Source organism: Capricornis sumatraensis, chromosome 8 (assembly GCF_032405125.1).
Source record: "Capricornis sumatraensis isolate serow.1 chromosome 8, serow.2, whole genome shotgun sequence".
In the NCBI taxonomy this organism is placed as follows: Eukaryota; Metazoa; Chordata; class Mammalia; order Artiodactyla; family Bovidae; genus Capricornis; species Capricornis sumatraensis.
In genome coordinates, this window is record NC_091076.1 from 58,308,684 (window position 1) to 58,326,669 (window position 17,986).

General features: G+C 53.5%; 1 protein-coding gene across 1 annotated transcript in view; it reads left to right on the top strand.

The window, feature by feature from the left end:
* Nucleotides 1-3,537: 3,537 nt before the first annotated feature.
* The window catches only part of AKAP1 (A-kinase anchoring protein 1), a 31,231-nt gene continuing 16,782 nt past the window's right edge, over nt 3,538-17,986 (top strand). Inside the window, exon 1 of the mRNA XM_068977717.1 lies at nt 3,538-3,633. The gene's annotated coding sequence lies outside the window, so the exon portion shown is untranslated. The remainder of the gene's footprint in view (nt 3,634-17,986) is intronic.

Below are 17,986 nucleotides of genomic sequence, written 5' to 3' on the forward strand. Positions count from 1 at the left end.
ACTGATGAGCCTGTTTGCGGGGCAGGGATACAGATGCAGACCTGGAGGACAGACTTGGGTACTTAGCAGGGGACGAAGCGGGTGGGATGAATTGAGTGAGTTGCACTGAAACAAATATATCACCATATGTAAAACAAGCAGCTAGTGGAAAGCTGCTGTGTGACACAGGAAGCTCAACCTGGTGCTCTGCGTCAACCTAGAGGGGTGAGAAGGGGTGGGGGATGGCAGGAAGTTTCCAGAGAGAGGGGACACAGGTACATACTTCTGACTGATTCACTGTTGAATGGCAGAAACCAATACAACATTGTAAAGAAATGACCCTCCAGTTAAAAAAACAAAAACAAAAACTGTCTCTACTTCTGTGCGAATGAGGATGGGGGAGGTTAGAATAAGGTGCTGTGCACAGTGCTGGGCATTAAGTGCTCATTTAAGTATCAGCCGTCACTGTTTTTACCCGCCACATCTTTCCACTGACTTCTCTGGAAGGAAATAATTTATTCTTTCCTGCAGACACACACGGTCCAGGGCAGAATCAAATGCTCTGTAGTTATGGGAACAGGGAGCAGAATGGAGAGTCAGAGAGGTTAGTTTCACTTGTTCATTCAGTTAGACTGAAGGAGGAAAGCCACTCCTTCACTGTATTACTCGTAAAGGAGACAGTTCATGTTTGTTAACACTGAAAAAGTTCTCTCTGTAGACGCTTCCAGTAGGAAAGGCAAGCATTTCTCATATTCCCCTGGAGAAGGAAATGGTAACCCACTCCAGTATTCTTGCCTGGAGAAACCCATGGACGGAGAAGCCTGCAGTTCACGGGGTCACCAAGAGTCAGGCACGACTGACCAACTTCACTTTCACTTTCATATTTGTTAGCACTGAAAAAGTTCTCTCTGTAGACGCTTCCAGTAGGAGAGGCAGGCATTTCTCAAATAAATGCTCTTGACGTTGGAGAGGTTTCCGGGAAAAGACAATTGACTAATGTTTAACAAGAGTCTCACAAGATGCTAGTTTTGGTTTTTGGTTGTTTGCTTGGCAGAGCTGAGCTGCATGTGGGACTTAAGTTCCCAACCAGAGCCTGAACCCATGCCCCTGCATTGGAAGTGCGGAGTCTTAGACAAGTCTCAGCCACTGGACTGCTTTTGATGAAAGCATGTCTGAGGATGCTTTGATGAAATTCCCCATGGTTAGGTATCAAGCCCTCACTCAGTTTTAGGAAGGCTTAGAAACTTCACAACAAAGACCCAGAACTGAAAGCTGAGTCAAACAAAAAACATTCATGAAAGTGTACGAGATATAGAAAACCAGAGGGCCACTTCTATAATTTACAGTGACAAAAATCTGTCTGTTGGACCAGAACTTTCCATTGGTCCAACCACAGCTTCTCTCCTTAGACTTAATGGGCCCAAAAGGAAATGAATGATTCTCTGCTGCCATTTGGGTCAGTTGCACCCACTTCACACCCATAATCCAGGCGAGAGGAAGCCTGGCTCCCTCTTCTTTACCGTCCATGACATGAGCCAGCCTTGTCGCTACCACTTCTGAAATCTACCTTGCGTCCAAAGCGTCTCTTCTGGTTCACTGCCGTGGCTTTTGCCTCGGGCCACATCATTTTTCATCTGAACCTCTGTACCAGCCTCCCAACTACTCTCACTTTTTCTGTGCCAGTCTTCTTCTAGTCCATCGGTCCCCAACTTTTTTGGCACCCAGGGCTGTTTTCGTGGAAGAGTGCTTTTCCACACACTGGTGGGGTCGGGCGGCCATGGTTCCAGGATGATTCAAGTGCGTTACATTTATTGTGCACTTTACTTCTAATCTAATGCCACCGCTGATCCGAAAGGAGGTACCTCTGCAGCCTGGAGGTTGGGGACCCCCCTGCTCTAGCCAGTCCTTTCCGCAACTCCCATTTCAAAGCAGAAATGATAGTGTCACTCTCTGCTTCATCCTCTTTATGGCTTCCCATTCATTCACTAAAGATTTTTACTGAGTGCCCTCTCTGTGCTCTACCCTCAACAATGCCTCCATTCAGGAAAAGAAATAGTATGTAGATTGTGGTAAAGGCCGTGAAGAAAAATAAAGAAGGTGTGAAGGGACAGGGAATTGCGTGTGTGTGTTTACAGTTATTAAACAGGGTCTCCAAGGAAGGATTCACTGAGACTTGGTAGGAGGTGAAAGAGGTGAGAGAGTTGAATTCTGCAGAATATTCCAGTGGGAGGGAACAACTAGTGCAAAGGCACTGGGGTAGAATAGAAGCATGCCCGGGAGCTGAACAGAGTAAAACAAAATCAAAGCTTTACTATGGTTTATAAACCGACCCAGTTCCCTCACCCCCCAAAAAGACCCTTCCCTTGAGAGTCCTCCAAACTTTTCCAGCACTCTCCCCACCTCACTGCAGTCCATTCACACCAATCTAGCTCGTCAGACACTGTTTCCTGCCCCACAGGCAATGTAGCTGCCTGTGCCGGAACACTTCCCAATCCAACTCTTAAATCCAATTTGCTAGATGCGCTCCTTCTCATCAGGCAGGTTTCAGTTTAAATTTCACCTCAGGCCTTTTTGAACCACAGAAATTAAAATAGGTCTCTTCTTATTACTTCTTTCCTAATTGTTTCTCTCTTGTCCCTAATAACATCATACAATTGGGATTCATATTTACATATATATATGAATTTAGACTTACAACTCAATAGGCAAATGTTATCTCATCATTTAAATTTGCATTTGAAAACTAGGGAGGATTAAGCATGTTCATAAGTAATAGTTCTTAACATGATCTTTTTTCACTTCCTGTCCCCACCCCCCTGGCCAGCGGGAACCCGACCCTGTCCACCTGTACGGGGGGGGGTTGGGGGGAGCAATTTATTTTCCTAAGTTTCCTCTTGGCAAGAATTATTCCAAATCCCAACCGGCTTTAGACCAAAGTGTGTCACTTCGACATCACGAAATTGTGAAAAGGGGCAAGAGTGACATTTGAGTTGTGACAGGCACTCCCATTATGCAATTACCGTGCAATTATTAAATATCACCAAATCACGTACAATGCCATGATGAATCACACAATACATCTATTTAAGTGAAGGCGAGGGAAGCGCTGCCCATCAGCGGCCCCCCTGCCTGTTCCAGGGGCCTCCCGAGGCAGGCAGACGGTCTCACCAGCCCCGGAGACCGCCCGCGGCCGAGGCGGGCGAAGGCGCGCAGAGCTCGGGAGCTTCACCGACGGAAACGCGCGAGAAGCGTCCCAGAGCATCCAGCGCGGCCTGTCTCCCGAGCCCCACCGAGACGACAGCTCATCTCGCGAGAGCACCGGCAGCGCCCGGCGGCGGCGGGCGGCGGCCGGCGGGCGGCGGCGGAGCGCTCTAGACCGCGCCCCCTCTGGCGCGGCCGGGAGCGGCGCGCACGCGCAGGGGCGGCGGGCCGGCGTCGGGGCACGAGGGCGGGGGGCGGGGCCTGCGTCGCGCCGCGGGCACGTCGCCGCGCGTCCTCGGTATTTAATGTGTCTGTGTTCCCCCGGCCCGGCCGAGCACGTGGGGGAGCGGCTGGGGCGCTGCGCTGAGGGGCCGCGCGGTAGAGGCGGGGGCCGGGGGCCGGGGGGGCGGCGGCGGCGCGAGGACTCTGCACCCTGACGGGGGCCGAGGAGCGGTGAGTGGGGGCCGCCGGTGAAACGGGGAGCACCTGCGGGGGCCCCGGGGGCGGCGCCGTCGGGGCGGCGCTCAGGCGCCCGGGCCGTCGCCGCCTGTCAGGCAGGCCCTCTCCTTCCCGCCGCCCGCGCGCCCCGCCGTCCCCTCCTGACGCGCCTCTGGTGACCGCCGCGGCCGCCCTCGGCAGCCTCGCGGGCCCCCCGCGCGCGTCCCCGTCCCCGGGGGGCGGGAATCGCGAGCACGGCGCTCCGTACCCCTCTCCGCGGCTTAACTTTCCCCGAGCTGCGGCTCACACCCTCCCGGGGCGCGGACGCCGGTGCGTCCCACCCAAGGTCGCCCGGCCTCGCGCGCGTTTCCCTTTCAAAGGTCGCGTGCGCCCGGCCTGCGCCGAGAGAGGCGGCGGCGGCGGGCAGGGCCAGGTGCTCACAAGGGCGCGGGAGTGTCCGAAGGCCCGCGGGCGCCCTTCCCCCGCCTCCTCCGGGGTTGGAGCTGAGCTGGCCACTTCAGAGAGCTCCCCCAACTTCTGGGCTCCCCCGTCGTGCCCCGGGTTTCGCCGCACCGAGGCCCCGCGGTGGCACACCCGAGCGGGCAGCCCAGCCCCTGGGAGCGGCACGCGGCAAACTCAGGGCACGGGGTCTCGGTCTGCGGGACCGCGAGGCTGAGCTCGGAGATCGGCTGTGCTTGGAACCCTGTTACGGGAGGAGGAAGGTTTAGGGTCCCGGTATCGAAGGCTTGGTGTCTCTCTCGAGGACAGTCTCTCCCAGCCCCTTTATAGGGTGTCCGGGGAGGCGGAGGCGTGCGGTCCCGGGCTCCCGCTGACCTCGCGCCCCAGGGCGCCTGGCTCCCGCGCCCCGCTCGGCCCGGCGGGAGTACGCTGGTTTCGGGGTCACAGGTCCCAGTGTGCGTGGGCAGGCTTTGGTCTGGATGCCTCGGGGGCGAGCTTTCACCAGCTCTCCTGTTTTGTGCCACCTTGGGTACGTTCGCTCCTATTTCCCACGCGCGGAGGAGGCCCAGAGAAGGACAGGAGCTGTTGGTGGCAGGTGGTGCCCAGTCGACTGGCTGGGAAGACCGCGCGTTTCGCGGTCTCCCTTTCCCGCGGAGATGACGAGGTTGGCGGGCGCCTTCTTGCCCCCTCGTCCTCAGCTAACACCAGCCCGGTATAGATAACTCCAGGTGTCAGAGGAGGCCTCTCAAGCCGTGTCGGGTGTAGGGGCAGAGCCCTGAGGTTGAACTAGCTGTCTTTCCCCTGGGGAAGTACAGGCTGTCTGGTGTTTAAATGTATCTCCTGTAGGTTAATCTGGGTTGCTGGACACTCGGTACAGTCATATCTGTTGGTTGGTTTGCTCTCCAATACCCCCACCTCCTTTGTCGAAATTATTGATCAAGAAACCCCATTCACAAAAAGCTGTCAATTCTGGGAACTAGTAACCTTACCTCGCTGCCATATTCTTTTAAGTCCTTCCCAAATAATTTTCTTTTAAATTCTAGTTAGAAGTTTGAGCTCTTAGCACTCACTGCCCATCCCCTTTGCTCTTAAAGGTACAGAGCATCTTTGAAGTGCAGAGAGGGGAGCATGATGTGCCCGTCTGTCAAATTCCTCTGTTCTTGAAGTTCAAGGGATTCACCTGCTGATGATTTAAGACATTCTTAGCACTGGAGACAAGTGAAGTAGTCTTGGGGGAGCTTTTTTTTGACTTGTGTTGAACCTTTTCTCTTTAACTTCTGAACTTCCTTTATGGGTTCTGGGTAATAACTCCTGGGTGTGTGTTTAGTTGAAGAATGGCCTTGGGCTATAGTAGGTTCTCTGGATCCTACAGGTATGCAAATCTTTGAAGCCGTGGTGCCTGTCTGAATTAAATAGGCTCTGTTGTCACACGAATTTTCAGGTGATGGCCCCCTGAAGTCGCAGATAACTGATCCCCTCCCAGCCTGTGAGTGAGACTGGTCTACGGTCTAGCTCTTTGTTTGACTATCTGTTCTTCCTTGACTATCTGTTTCTAGGAAGTACTTGGCCACTGCATGGTGTCAGTGAGGATGTCTGTTGAAAGTGGCTGCTCAGGTGCCAAGGAGATATGTCTCCATTTTAAGATTGCTCAGCGTTAATATTTTAAAGTAATTTATTCTACCTAGTAATGCAAATTATTCTTGGGCGTTGAACCCAGGCCAGGTCAAAATCATCATTTGTGGGTGTAGGCTAGTTTTAAGCTTTTCAGTCTTCTTTCATCCTCAAAACAAATTGAGATAATATTTGTGGGGCGCGGCACATGTACCCAGGGCACATGTTGGGTACTCACACATAATTTTTTTTTCCCTCCTTCTAAAGAGTCTCTGAGACTGACTTTGTTTCTCTTCAATCTGTTAAGTGACTTGAATATTAATAAAAGGTCTCTATTCCCCAACCTCTCACCTGGAAACTTGGTTGGAAGGAGGAAAAATTGGCTTCCTACACATTGCCCGCCAGCCTCCTGGCTCAAGCCACGTGCCTGGTGAGCTGGTGCTTTCCAGCCCATTCTTCCCAAGTGCTTCTTTCCTAATCTTCCCTGTGAGTCTTGAATGAGGGGTCTTCTCTGCAGTGTGGACTGTTGTGCTCTGGTGGGGAAGTTTGGGTGTGAGTTAATGCCTTCACTCTGCTATCTAGGGAGTTTCTCTCCTCTGGGGAAGAGGTTGGTCCTTATGGGCCTCTTAGCTCCTTGAAATTGTCTCATACTATTTGAGTTGCTAATCTGTGTGGGATATATTTTAATCCCAGAGCTTCATTCCTAGGGCACGTCTTTTCATCTACATCACTTTCTGCCTCACACAGATTTCACCTTTGATTATTAACATCAAGTACCGATTGTGTGTGGCATTCTCACTGAGCAAACCACCTGGCCCTCGTACCTAATTTTAAATTTGGGCAGTGCAGAAGAAGCACAGTGCTTTGGGTAGGACAGAGGGGCTGGAGAAGTCACTTGTGGAGACAGAAGCTAAAATTTAGGGGACGCCTTTTCCTTGATAGTTACTCTGTGAGGTGAGTTACAAGCAGGTGCCTCCCTAACCCTTTAATCCTCACATTTCTGAGTACAGTTGAGGAGGGTGAAGCTGGAGGTCTTTCGGGATTGTTTCAGTGGCAAATAGAAATACAAATTGAAGGATAGAGAAACTGACTAAATTTGGGTTTGGACTTACACTCGGTCCTCTGGAGGGCTTTTGTGAGGAGAACAAGGGGTCGTCAAGTCCATGGGGTTTTCACCTTTTCTGTCTGTTGCTTCCTAAGCAGATTCTTGCAGTAAAAAGAGTGTGTGTTACCGTTCAGCATTCTGAGGACTGCTTTTAGTCTTAAGGACCTTTCAAGATGTCCTTTTCCTCTCCTGTATGGTTCTACTAAGTGGTCTTTGTTCTGTTCAATTCTTGCCACTTGAATGTTTCTACAGCTCAGTTTGATAAGTTTGCAGAAGTTGATGCTAAAACTTGCTGTCCCCATCTGGCAGTACAGGTTGGCTGCCTCCGCTTAACTGGTCCTCACTGAGGCCCATGCACTTAGGAACAGAACAGGGCCCCAGGAAAGTTCTGGAAGTAAAGCTGAGCAGTGCTGAGGGCTTGTTTCATCCCTGAGGGTTTAGCTAACAGGAGTCTTGATTGGGGGTGGCAGGGTGGAGTGGAGGTTGAGGTCTCTACAGCTTTCAAGGCTGAAACCTGGCTGGAGTTCGGGCAGGTCTCCATTTCTGCAGCTGGGGAAATGAAGTTAGCATAAAATGCGTTCAGATCGTGCTTCTGGGAGCCCTGGAGTTAGTCTGCCCCTTATAGCTGCTGGGAGGCGGAGTTGCCTGCAGGGTGGGGTATATTTGGGCCAGGGATGCCAGGATAGTACAAGCCAAAGACTAAAAAATGTCAGTCCACTGTTTTAAGTGCATTTGAAGTTCACGTAGCTCTCAGGTGCTACTGTATTAAATGGTTTTATTTTTTTACTGTATCTTTATTTTCCTGAATCCATCCTTAGGGCTGAGGGTGTAGAGCTGCCTTGTCCTATAGATAGCTACTAGTTATGGGTGGCTAGTTAAATTTAAGCTTTTCAGAGCATTAAGAAGAATTTAAGAATTGGCTCCTTGGTGACATTAGCCACATTTCACATGCTCACGTAGCTTCATGTGGCCCAGGGCTGCGGTACTGGACAGTGCAGGTCAGGAACGTTTTCATCATCACAGAAAGTTCTGTTGGACAGCACTGGTCTTAGTTCTTTGCCCAACTCTAAAAGCGTCATTGTCTCACTTTGTAAAGCATCACATGTTTGGCCTTAGTCTTCTATATTCTGCAAACCCAACATCTTTGGTGACAAGTTATTTATCATCTCTCTCCATGGCATGTTCAGAAGCAAGTTCTGGTCTGCCAGTTTGGAGGGCAGTGATCAATTATGTGAGAGAGGCGTGTAGCAAGGGGTCTGGCGATGGGAGTGAGAAGCGAAGGGCGGGACGCTAAGCCTTTGGAAAGCCATCTTGGCTTGAGAGACTCTTCATCATTGTAAGGTCCTCGCTCCTCCAAGGCCCGTGTCATTGGCCTTGGCCATCCTGTCAGCAGGACTGCTGTTTGGTCCTTCAGTCGCCTGGTGACTTTTGCAGGGTCCCAGCGTGGGCCTTTCTAAGCCAGGTTGCGCGCACCTTACAGACGAGTGTTACTTTCATTCTGTCCCTGCAGCCGTCTCAGCGGTGGGAAGCCTCTCTTTACCGAAGGCTTTGGGAGAGTGGGTTCCCAGTGGGGATCCCCAAGTCTTGGTGTGGGTCTGGCTCTGGGGAGTGGGCTTTGTTTCCATATGCCCCTCATCTAGTCCTGGGTGTGCTTAGTTTGAACCCTGCTAGACTGGCCTTTGGCATATGTGAACTCTTCTTGGAGCCTGACAGTAGAAGATTTATAAGGCATTTATTGAGCATCTGCTGTATACCTGATAACTTAGAAGGGTTTTTGCAAATTATTCCCTTTTTATTCTCTCTCATCCCTATGAAGTTAAGAATTTCTAGTTTTGTGTATGTGGAAGCCAAGGCCCTGAGAAAAGGAAGCTGATTTCAGAATACAGGGCTGGGCTGGGTCAGACCCTTTCAGGCGCTTTCTTATTAACTGCCCTGTCGTTACCCTTCCATCCTCATCCAGAAAGTGAAACCAGGCTTTTAAAATGTAAATTTATTTATCCCACAAACTGAGTCAGACTGTTAGATCATTCCAGCCTCATTCAGCCCTAGGAGGGAGGTATTTGTATCTCATTTCTTTCAGTGTTATTTTATGGGAAACGGGAGTTAAGGATCTTTAACGCCCTTGTATTTCCAGTGTTTTTATCATCAGAATTATGCAACCATCCAGTGCCTTCAAGCTGTACAATAATGGCAGTGACTAAGAGGAGACAGCCTCCTAAGCGAGGTGGCCCTGCCTTAGGGCCTGGAAAACTGCTCTGAAGACTCTATGGCTTAGTTCAGTCACCTGGCTGAAAAGGCCATCATGAAGCCACTCAGTCCTTGGCTAATAATAGTGTGGTCTGTCAGACCTCGCACAGGGTCACAGGACGGTCCCCTGGCCCTCAGCAGGCTGCAGCCCAGAGCAGCTTGGTCCCTGTTGGAGGAGGCTGCCCAGCCCTCTGCCCCAGGCCGCCCCCATCACTTCCCTCCAGCCTTGGCTTGGAGGACAGGTTTCCACCCCCATCTCCCACCCTGTGGATTTCCACCCCCCTCACCTCCCCCTTCCTGTCTCTCCAAAGAGAAAGGAGTGGCTTGCCCAGAGCTGCATGGGCTGGGCCTGAGCATAGCCTCCTCGCTTTGTCCTTTGGCTTTGGTGCGGCCGCCTGGCCAGGCATGTGCTGTCGTGCTATTTTTAGCAGGCAGTTCCTTTAGGAGGGCCAAGTGCATGCGGCTTCAGTGTGTGGGGCAGGTCCTAGCGCCAAAGCCTCCGCCTCTTAATCAGGGAGGAAGGAGAAGAAAGCCCCCTGGAGACCGTGGGGGGGCTGTGGGGGTGGGGGTGGCCACTCCTGGGGCTGCCGCTTCTATCCGGACCTGTGGCAGGGACCCAGCCCTGTCTCCTGGGCAGGCAGACATGTGACCGAGGCAGCCCTCTGAGCGGACGCTTGTAGGTCAGGACTGCCATCCTGGGGAAGGATGGCCCAGTGCCTGGGTTCTGTTTCCATGGGAAGTCACCCAGCCTGAGGACTGGCCACTAAAGAACCGCAGCCTGGAAGCTGGCATCCTCTGGCTTAAGCCAAAAGAAAACCACGAGAGAAGGGAAACTCATGCCGTTCACGGGGAGTTCTTCCTGGGGGAGTCACTGAGGCCCAAAAGAGAGGACAAAGGGGGCTGACGAATACGTTTTGTCCCTCATCGCCCTCCTTCCTCACCCTGCTCCCTCGTTCCTTCTTTCCTCTGACTCGGAGCTGCCGGCTCCAGCCCCTCTCCCTGTTTCTGATTAAGGAAGCTTCGGGCCATATAAGGTCCTCTGTTGCCTATGGTTTATGTTGGCTGGAGAGCAAGATTGTTTTCGCAAAGTCTGATTGAAAAAAGCGGCAAGGGCTTCTGTGGGGCTGCGTGTATGTGTGTGTCTGTCTGTGCCTGTGTCTGTCCGTCGCTGCCCTCTGTCCCCAATCCCCCTCTGCAGAGGGGGTCTGGGCCCCCTTATTCTGACAGATTCGTTTGAAGGTGTGAAGGGCTGAGGGTAAGAGCTTAGCTCCAGTTCCCCAAGGGCAATGAGGGGTGTGCCCCCGGGGCTTCCTGGCAGATGAATTTGCTGAGGGAACCTCTTGTCACACCCTGTGGGTCCCTGCTGTGCTACCAGCCGCAGAGGCGCTCTGTCCTGGAATGGATTCTGCAGTCGGCTTCTGTTTATTAAGAACCTGCAGTCCCGTGGCTCTTGGGGTGCCCTCTCTGGAGGGAGTTGGGTGAGCCTGTTCCCCCAGGACCTTAGCCTTTAGCTCAGCGTCTGCCCAGCGGTGCCAGAAACGGCTCCTCGGGCAGCGGCCCGCAGTCCTGCCCTGCCCTCCGCTTCTGGCTGGCTCTTGAGTCAGCCAGGCTTGTGACTGCCGCAGGACTCTGGCTTGGCTTCTCCCCCTCCTTTCCCATCCTCTCAGGTCTTGGCAGAGCTACTCCTTGCTGGTCACGCTGCTGCCACTTCTGCAGAGACCTTCTCTGACCATGCTGTCTAGAGCTAAAGCTCCCCCTCTCCGGGGTAGGCTTTATCCTGCTTGCCTCAGCCCGGGCTCCTCGTTTAAACTGCTCAACACTTTTCTCAGCTCTCCTAGCTGGTTCCGTTCAGGATGCAGTTCAGTTCAGTCACTCAGTCGTGTCTGACTCCTTGCGACCCCGTGGACTGCAGCACGCCAGGCCTCCCTGGCCATCACCAACTCCCTGAGTCCACCCAAACCCATGTCCATTGAGTCGGTGATGCCATCCAGCCGTTTCATCCTCTGTCGTCCCCTTCTCCTCCTGCCCTCAATCTTTCTCAGCATCAGGGTCTTTTCAAATGAGTCAGCTCTTCGCATCAGATGGCCAAATTATTGCAGTTTCAGCTTCAGCATCAGTTGTTGCAATGAATGTTCAGACTGATTTCCTTTAGGATGGACTGGTTGGATCTCCTTACAGTCCAAGGACTCTCAAGAGTCTTCTCCAACACCACAGTTCAAAAGCATCAATTGTTGAGCACTCAGCTTTCTTCACGGTCCAACTCTCACATCCATATGTGATCACTGGAAAAACCATAGCCTTGACTAGATGGACCTTTGTTGGCAAAGTCATGTCTGCTTTTTAATATGCTGTCTAGGCTGGTCGTAACTTTCCTTCCAGGGAGTAAGCGTCTTTTAATTTCATGGCTGCAATCACCATCTGCAGTGATTTTGGAGTTCAAAAAAAAACAAAGTCAGCCCCTGTTTCCCCATCTATTTCCCATGAAGTGATGGGACCAGATGCCAGGATCTTCATTTTCTGAATGTTGAGCTTTAAGCCAACTTTTTCACTCTCCTCTTTCAGTTTCATCAAGAGGCTCTTTAGTTCTTCACTTTCTGCCATGAGGGTGGCGTCATCTGCATATCTGAGGTTATTGATATTTCTGCTGGCAATCTTGATTCCAGCTTGTGCTTCTTCCAGCCCAGTGTTTCTCATGATGTGCTCTGCATAGAAGTTTCATAAGCAGGGTGATAGTAAGGATGCACAGGAATGTGGTTAATCCATCGCACGGGGGATGCCCAGGCCTCGGCGCTCTGAACTTGTTGAGAGGCTGTGGGTTTCTTACACGCGTTCCCACATCTCTGCAGTGTTATCTTGTTCCTTGAAATGTGACTCCCTACCCCTCCCTCCATCTTTGCTTCCTGAGGGCTCCCCCATCTGCAGTGGAACCTGGCTCCCTGTGGGTATTTAATCTTTGTTAAACTGCTGGCTCTGAGGGGTTCTGCTGCCTGAGGCTAGCTTGCCCTCAGTAAGCATGTTCTCTTTCTGATTGTTGCTGTGTGTCAGGGGGCAGTTGGGGATTTCTTGAAGTGAGATTGCTATCAGTTAGTATTTGAAAATAAAGCAGTATAAGTTTGTACATAGTTGGATTAGCACTAACACATATTAATCACATAGGTAAAAGTTGTATGGTAATAGAACATCCATTGTAGTTAACACTTAGGGATGTATTAATTTTTTATCATAGGGTTACTTGTAGAAAGATTTGACTTGACTCTGCTGAGGTTTGAAAGAACAGCCCTTTGCCCAGCGTGCTCGCCCACCTGTCCTGACCCCTTCTGGAGGGGGCTGGCCTCCCTCCCGAGTACTTCTGCACAGCAGTCTCTGGGTCTCCTGGGAGTCGGATCCAGACCTCTGCAGATCCAAACCCGCGCACATTCACGGCCGTGTAGGCTCTGTCCTCGGGTTCTGCGTCCACTACTCTGGAAGATATGGACTTGGCCCATTCCTACCCATTTCCCCCCGTCATCGTCTCAGTAGAGGGGCAGCTCAGCATTTGGTCACGTTACAGAGTTGTGGTATTTATATTGCCATGGCTGCAGAGTTCTTGCTTCTCCGAGTTTCCTCTCTGGTCGTCTCCCTTCCTCCTCTTCCCCTAGTTGATTTCCTGTGTTTCTGTAGGTTGGTGTTCTTTGAATCTCTCCAGCCCCTGGCTCTCCCCTGGGCCTTGGCCACTGCGGTCTGCTTGTGGGAAGCTCTCATGCACACCGCGTGCTCAGCATCCCCGGGCCTCTGCGTCCTGGAACCTCCTCCTCCCCTTCTCTTGTGTTGCTTCCTTCCCCTCCTTTCTGGTTTTACTCCCTTGTCTTGGTGAGGACACGTGTGAAGGTGGGCAGCCAACCAGAAGCAAGCTGCTCTGAGCACAAGGACAAGCCCCTTTGAAGGCAGGAGTTGGGGCTGTGCGGCTGAAGGCGCAGGGTTGGTGGAAAGACGGCAGAGAAAGCCAGGCCCTCGGATCCCTTCTATCAGTCCTCGCCTGCAAAAGACCGGCTTCACTCTCGGAGTAGTTGAAATGAGAGGGGGTCCAGATTTGGGTACCGGGTAGTGGCGGGCATGAAAGTCTGTGTGCTGAACGGGCACCCCGCCCTGCTCGACTGTCTCAGTGCTGCCGTTCATGCTCGTGGCTTCCCTTACCCCAGGACAGTCAAGTTTGGGACATGTGGCCAGATCCACCCCCAACCTCTCGAGCTGAACTTGTCAGTTGGCCAGTGGCAGTACCAGACCAACTGAGGAAGAGGTCACTGGGGGATTTTCCCCTGAAGAAACCAAAAGGCTTGGAAGAGGGCCGTGTTTCTGTCTGGTTCATGTCTGTGCCCCGCTGAACTTTGTACCTTGTTGGCACCAATGAATTTTTTGTTGAGTAGAAATTACCTTATGCGTTTGGGTCATTTCTGAGTTGGTCCTGTCGCACTGTCTGCCATTTGGGAAGTCAGTGTCTTAGCCCTCTGTGCGACTGTTGCCTCTCCTCAGCATCTTTTCTGCTCCCTCTTGCAGGCGTGTGCCGTCCTTCCTGGCTTTTGGGTGAGCTTGCTATCCACGCGCACCTGCATATCTTGGGGCAGTCTTGCGTTCTGCGGTCATGGGTGGGAGCTCCGCGTGCCTGGGGGCACTACCCTGGCACCTGATCTGTCACCGTCCTCAGAGATCTGTCAGAATTCACTGGTAAAGCAAGAAGGTTGCCAGAAGCCAGGGATGAGGGGCAGGATGGGTGTGACATCGTTGTTCAGGGATGCAGTGGGAAGGTTTTTGTAGGAGATGCTGATTTTATCTCCTGAAGCTGAGAGACGCTAGATGGTTGTGGGTTTAGTCAGAGGAGTGGGGGGATTTGGGGTGTTCCTTGCGTGGGTTTCTGAAGTTTTGCAAACTGGAAGTTTAATTTTGAATTGAGCTGGAGGAGGGCTTGATTTGAGACCATGTCCAGATGGGATGTTTTGCTTCTGACTTCTTACTGGAGCTCTGGTACCAGATCCCAAGTTTCTGCTTCAGCAGGAGAAGGCTTCCCTGAGCAGATCCTCTCACCCAGACATTACTGGGAGAAGGCTCCAGTCTCCTGGAGGGCACCCGGGATGCGCCCTGTGACTTGTGGGACCGTGGGTCCCGCCAGGGTGGGCAGTGTGGTGGGGCTGGCCACGCTGGCTGCCTGCTGCTGCGCTGGACCATCACAATGGAGGGTGTGGAGGCAGCCTCTCTGAGCTAGTGTGGAATCTCTAGGGTGCCGACATGAGTCAGCCCAGCCAGTCCCCCTAAGGATGAAGGTAACAACCCTGTGAGCACGGGCTGGGCGAGACCAACCGCCTGAGCATGGCCGCGGCACTCTGATTGCGGGGCCTCAGTCATGCTGCTGAGGGTCCGCGGCCCAGCGCACCATCATCCCCCACCCTCAGGGGGAGGATCACACTCTGCCCGGCAAGGTAGGCGCTGGCCATTGTGGCATTGATCCGGCCCTCGTGTCTCCTTCAGGCCCTTGAGGACGCCCTCTAGCACCGCGTCTGTGCTCAGGACGCTAGGTCGCCACTCGCTGCACGTGGCTGTTTGGGTTTAAGTTGACATTAAATTTAAGGTTCAGTTCCTCTGTCGCCCTGGTCCCATTTGCAGTGCTCAGGAGCCCCTTGTGACTAAGTGGCCTCCAGTCCTAGCCTGCGATCGCCCCTCGGGGATGGCCCAGGCCTTTGCGTCTTGCCACCTGCTGTGCTCTGGCTGAGTCTCAGCTGCCACAACTTCTTCCTGCCTTCCTTGTCCTCACAGCAGAGGTCACAGAGGTGTCCTCCCCCACCAGCTTTTGGCTCTGGCTCCTGACTCTTTCTTCCCCTCTCTGCTGCCCCCTTCACCTCCCAGCGTGTGTTGGTTTAGAAGCTGTTTCTCTTGTTAGCCCCATTACAACCTAAGGAGATCCTGGCCTTCTTTGAGACAGCCTCCTGGGGGAGTTCTCTTTGCTCCTTCTGAAGTGGGCTCAGCTTGGTGCAGTTCTGTGTGTGAGAGACACCCAGAGTCTTCCATCGGCATTGTGAGCTTCTGGTGACAGGAAGTTTTTATTTGCATGGTTTAAATGTATGTGCATAACCTCAGCCTGGTGAGTAATTGGGTAAGTCCGTCCTGTACAAATCCAGAGACACCCTGGTAGTCCTATACAAAGACCTCTGTGTGTGACCTTTCCCCGGGGTGGAGGGTGGTGAGTGGGGCGGGACGGTGGGGGTGATGTTGGCCCAGCCAGCAGCCTGCTGTTCTGTGAAGGTGGTGGCAGCAAGTGCTGGGTCATGTAGCTATTTCCTGTCCTTGGAAGGGACCCCTTAAGAGGAGAAGCTCCTTAGCAAGGGTTTGATGTGCTGGACACTCTATAGGTGGGGTGTCTAACGCCCCCTGTTGGTGAACACCCCGGGACCGTAACACATCATGCTGGAATAAGGGAAGAGACGTTCTGGTTTCCACTTGGAGAGTGTATGACAGTCCATTCAGAACCCAGGAGTGGGTCTAGGCCCAAGCCCACACTGGACTTGTCTCTCGGTGTTCCCTCGGCTCTTGCGTTACGATCAGTTCCCCCGCCCCACCCCATCATGAATCACATGCCACTCTTTTTCTAACAATAACCGCAGCCAAGTTGACTTAGTTACTGGGACCAACGCTTGTTTTCTTGTTTAATAAATCTGGAAATTTGCCTTCTTATTTAGCAGAAGGCTCTAGACTGCAGTGACTGGACTGGTCATCAGGCTTGGGGGTGAGACCAGTATTTCTCCAGGGGTAAGCTCTTCTGTGGAGAAGGAAATGGCAACCCACTCCAGTATTCTTGCCTAGAGAAACCTGTGGACGGAGGAGTCTGGTGGGCTGCTGTCCATAGGGTCACACAGAGTCAGACACGACAGAAGCGATTTAGCATGCATGCATGCATTGGAGAAGGAAATGACAATCCACTCCAGTATTCTTGCCTGGAGAATCCCAGGGACAGAGGAGCTGGTGGGCTGCCGGCTATGGGGTCGCATGGGGTCGGACACCACTGAAGCGACTTAGCAGCAGCAGCAAGCTCTTGTGAGAAGCTGCAGGTGCCTCTGGGAGAAGGAAGAACTCTCTTCAGATCCTAGGGCTGCTGCTGCTGCTAAGTCGCTTCAGTCGTGTCTGACTCTGTGCGACCCCATAGACAGCAACCCACCAGGCTCCGCCTTCCCTGGGATTCTCCAGGCAAGAACACTGGAGTGGCTTGCCATTTCTTTCTCCAGTGCATGAAAGTAAAAAATGAAAGTGAAGGCGCTCAGTCGTGTCCAACTCCTAGCGACCCCATGGACCGCAGCCCACCAGGCTCCTCCATCCACAGGCTTGTCCAGGCAGGAGTACTGGAGTGGGGTACCACTGCCTTCTCCGCAGATCCTGGGGAGTCCAAGTGAATGCTGCAGTCTTGGGCTGTGGCACGTGCCCGCCTTGGGCTCTGTGTGACCACTGGGAAGCCAGCCAGCCTGCATCTATTCCCTAGCAAATGGACCTGCTAAAAATAAACAGGCAGTTATTCAGTTCCACCAGATTCAAAATAGCCAGGCCGTCCTCCCCACCAGTGTTAAGGTCCCTTCTGCATTCTTCTGCGAGCCTGTTTCCAAGGGGAGCCAGTGTCCTTGGCCTCCCAGATAGGAGGCCCTAGGGGAGGAACCTGCCTTCCCAGTGAGTGAGTGTGAAGGCCGCTAGACCTACGGTGCTAAATGCTACTTGTATCCTCAAAGGTTCAGGTTAAAACAGCAAGTCACACATGCACAGAGCCAGGGCCCAGAGAAGGAAGGTAGCGGTGGGCCGGCGGAGGCTGCGGAGCGTGTCTGTATCTGTGTGCGTGTGTGTCCGTGTGCAGGTGGTCGGTGTTCAGGAGAGGCTGGCGCTTCCTACACCACCTGTCCAGGCCTGTCAGGCCTTGTGAAGCAGGGAAAATCGGCACCTCACTGATTCACAAGCCCATCCAAGTGACATTAGCTCAGGTAGGGCCCTTCCAGACTGAAGAGCCAAGGAAGTGAGGGACAGTTCTTGACTGGTGGGAAGTGGGGCTCCTTGTGAGGTGCCCCCAGGCCGCCCTGCCCTTGGTGAGACCCACTTGCCTCCTGAGCGCGCCGCCTTTGGGTGGAGTGGCTGCTGGCCCAGGGGCTGCTGGCTCTGGTCCCAGTGCCCTAGCTGCTCTGCGCCCTGCTTCTGTCTGGGGGTCTGCTCGCTCTGAACTCAGGAGCCGGGAGCGGTTCCTGCGGGGGACGGGGCAGTGCAGGGCCAGGTGCTGCTGCTCACGTGGAAGCCGTGGCTCCTCGGCTCGAGGGCCCGGTTGAGTGGTGGGCGCTGGGGCTCCGCTGGGACATCCCGGGTCCTGTGGGGCGGGTGACATTGCTTCACGGGAGCAGCGTTTCCCGCCTTCTCTGAGTCCGGCTTGGCAACGTAGAAAGTGTTTCCTGAGCTGTCATTAACTGAGTGGCCTCTTGGGCTGAGTGGGGCTATAGGTGGTGACTCTGGCTGGGAGCTTGGGCCGCAGTGTGTGCGGACCCAGCTGGGCTGGAGGGTGAGGTAGGCAGGTGGCAGTGGTGTCCCTGAAGGACAGAGTGGCAGGCACGTGGCGCCTGTCGTGGCCCCAGTCTGCACTAGGAAGGAGCAGAACGGGGAGGCGGCAGGGGAGGCCTGGCACGGGGCGGGTTGTGGTGTGCGTGTCCAGGGTGCAGGACCAAAGCTCGACGGGGGTCTGTGTCTGACCTCTGCCTCATGGTAGCACAGATCTGATCCAGGAGTGGGGCGGGGCCTGCGGGAGAGCAGACCCCTGCCATCAGCTTCAGTTCCAAGGGAGTGGGGAGTGGGTTCTCCCAGCTGTTTTGAGAAGCAGTTTGTATCTTGGATAGCAGCTCCCCACTTACACCCTAATTTTCAAGACTGTAAAAGTTGGGCCCCTGGTATATAAAGTGAGGA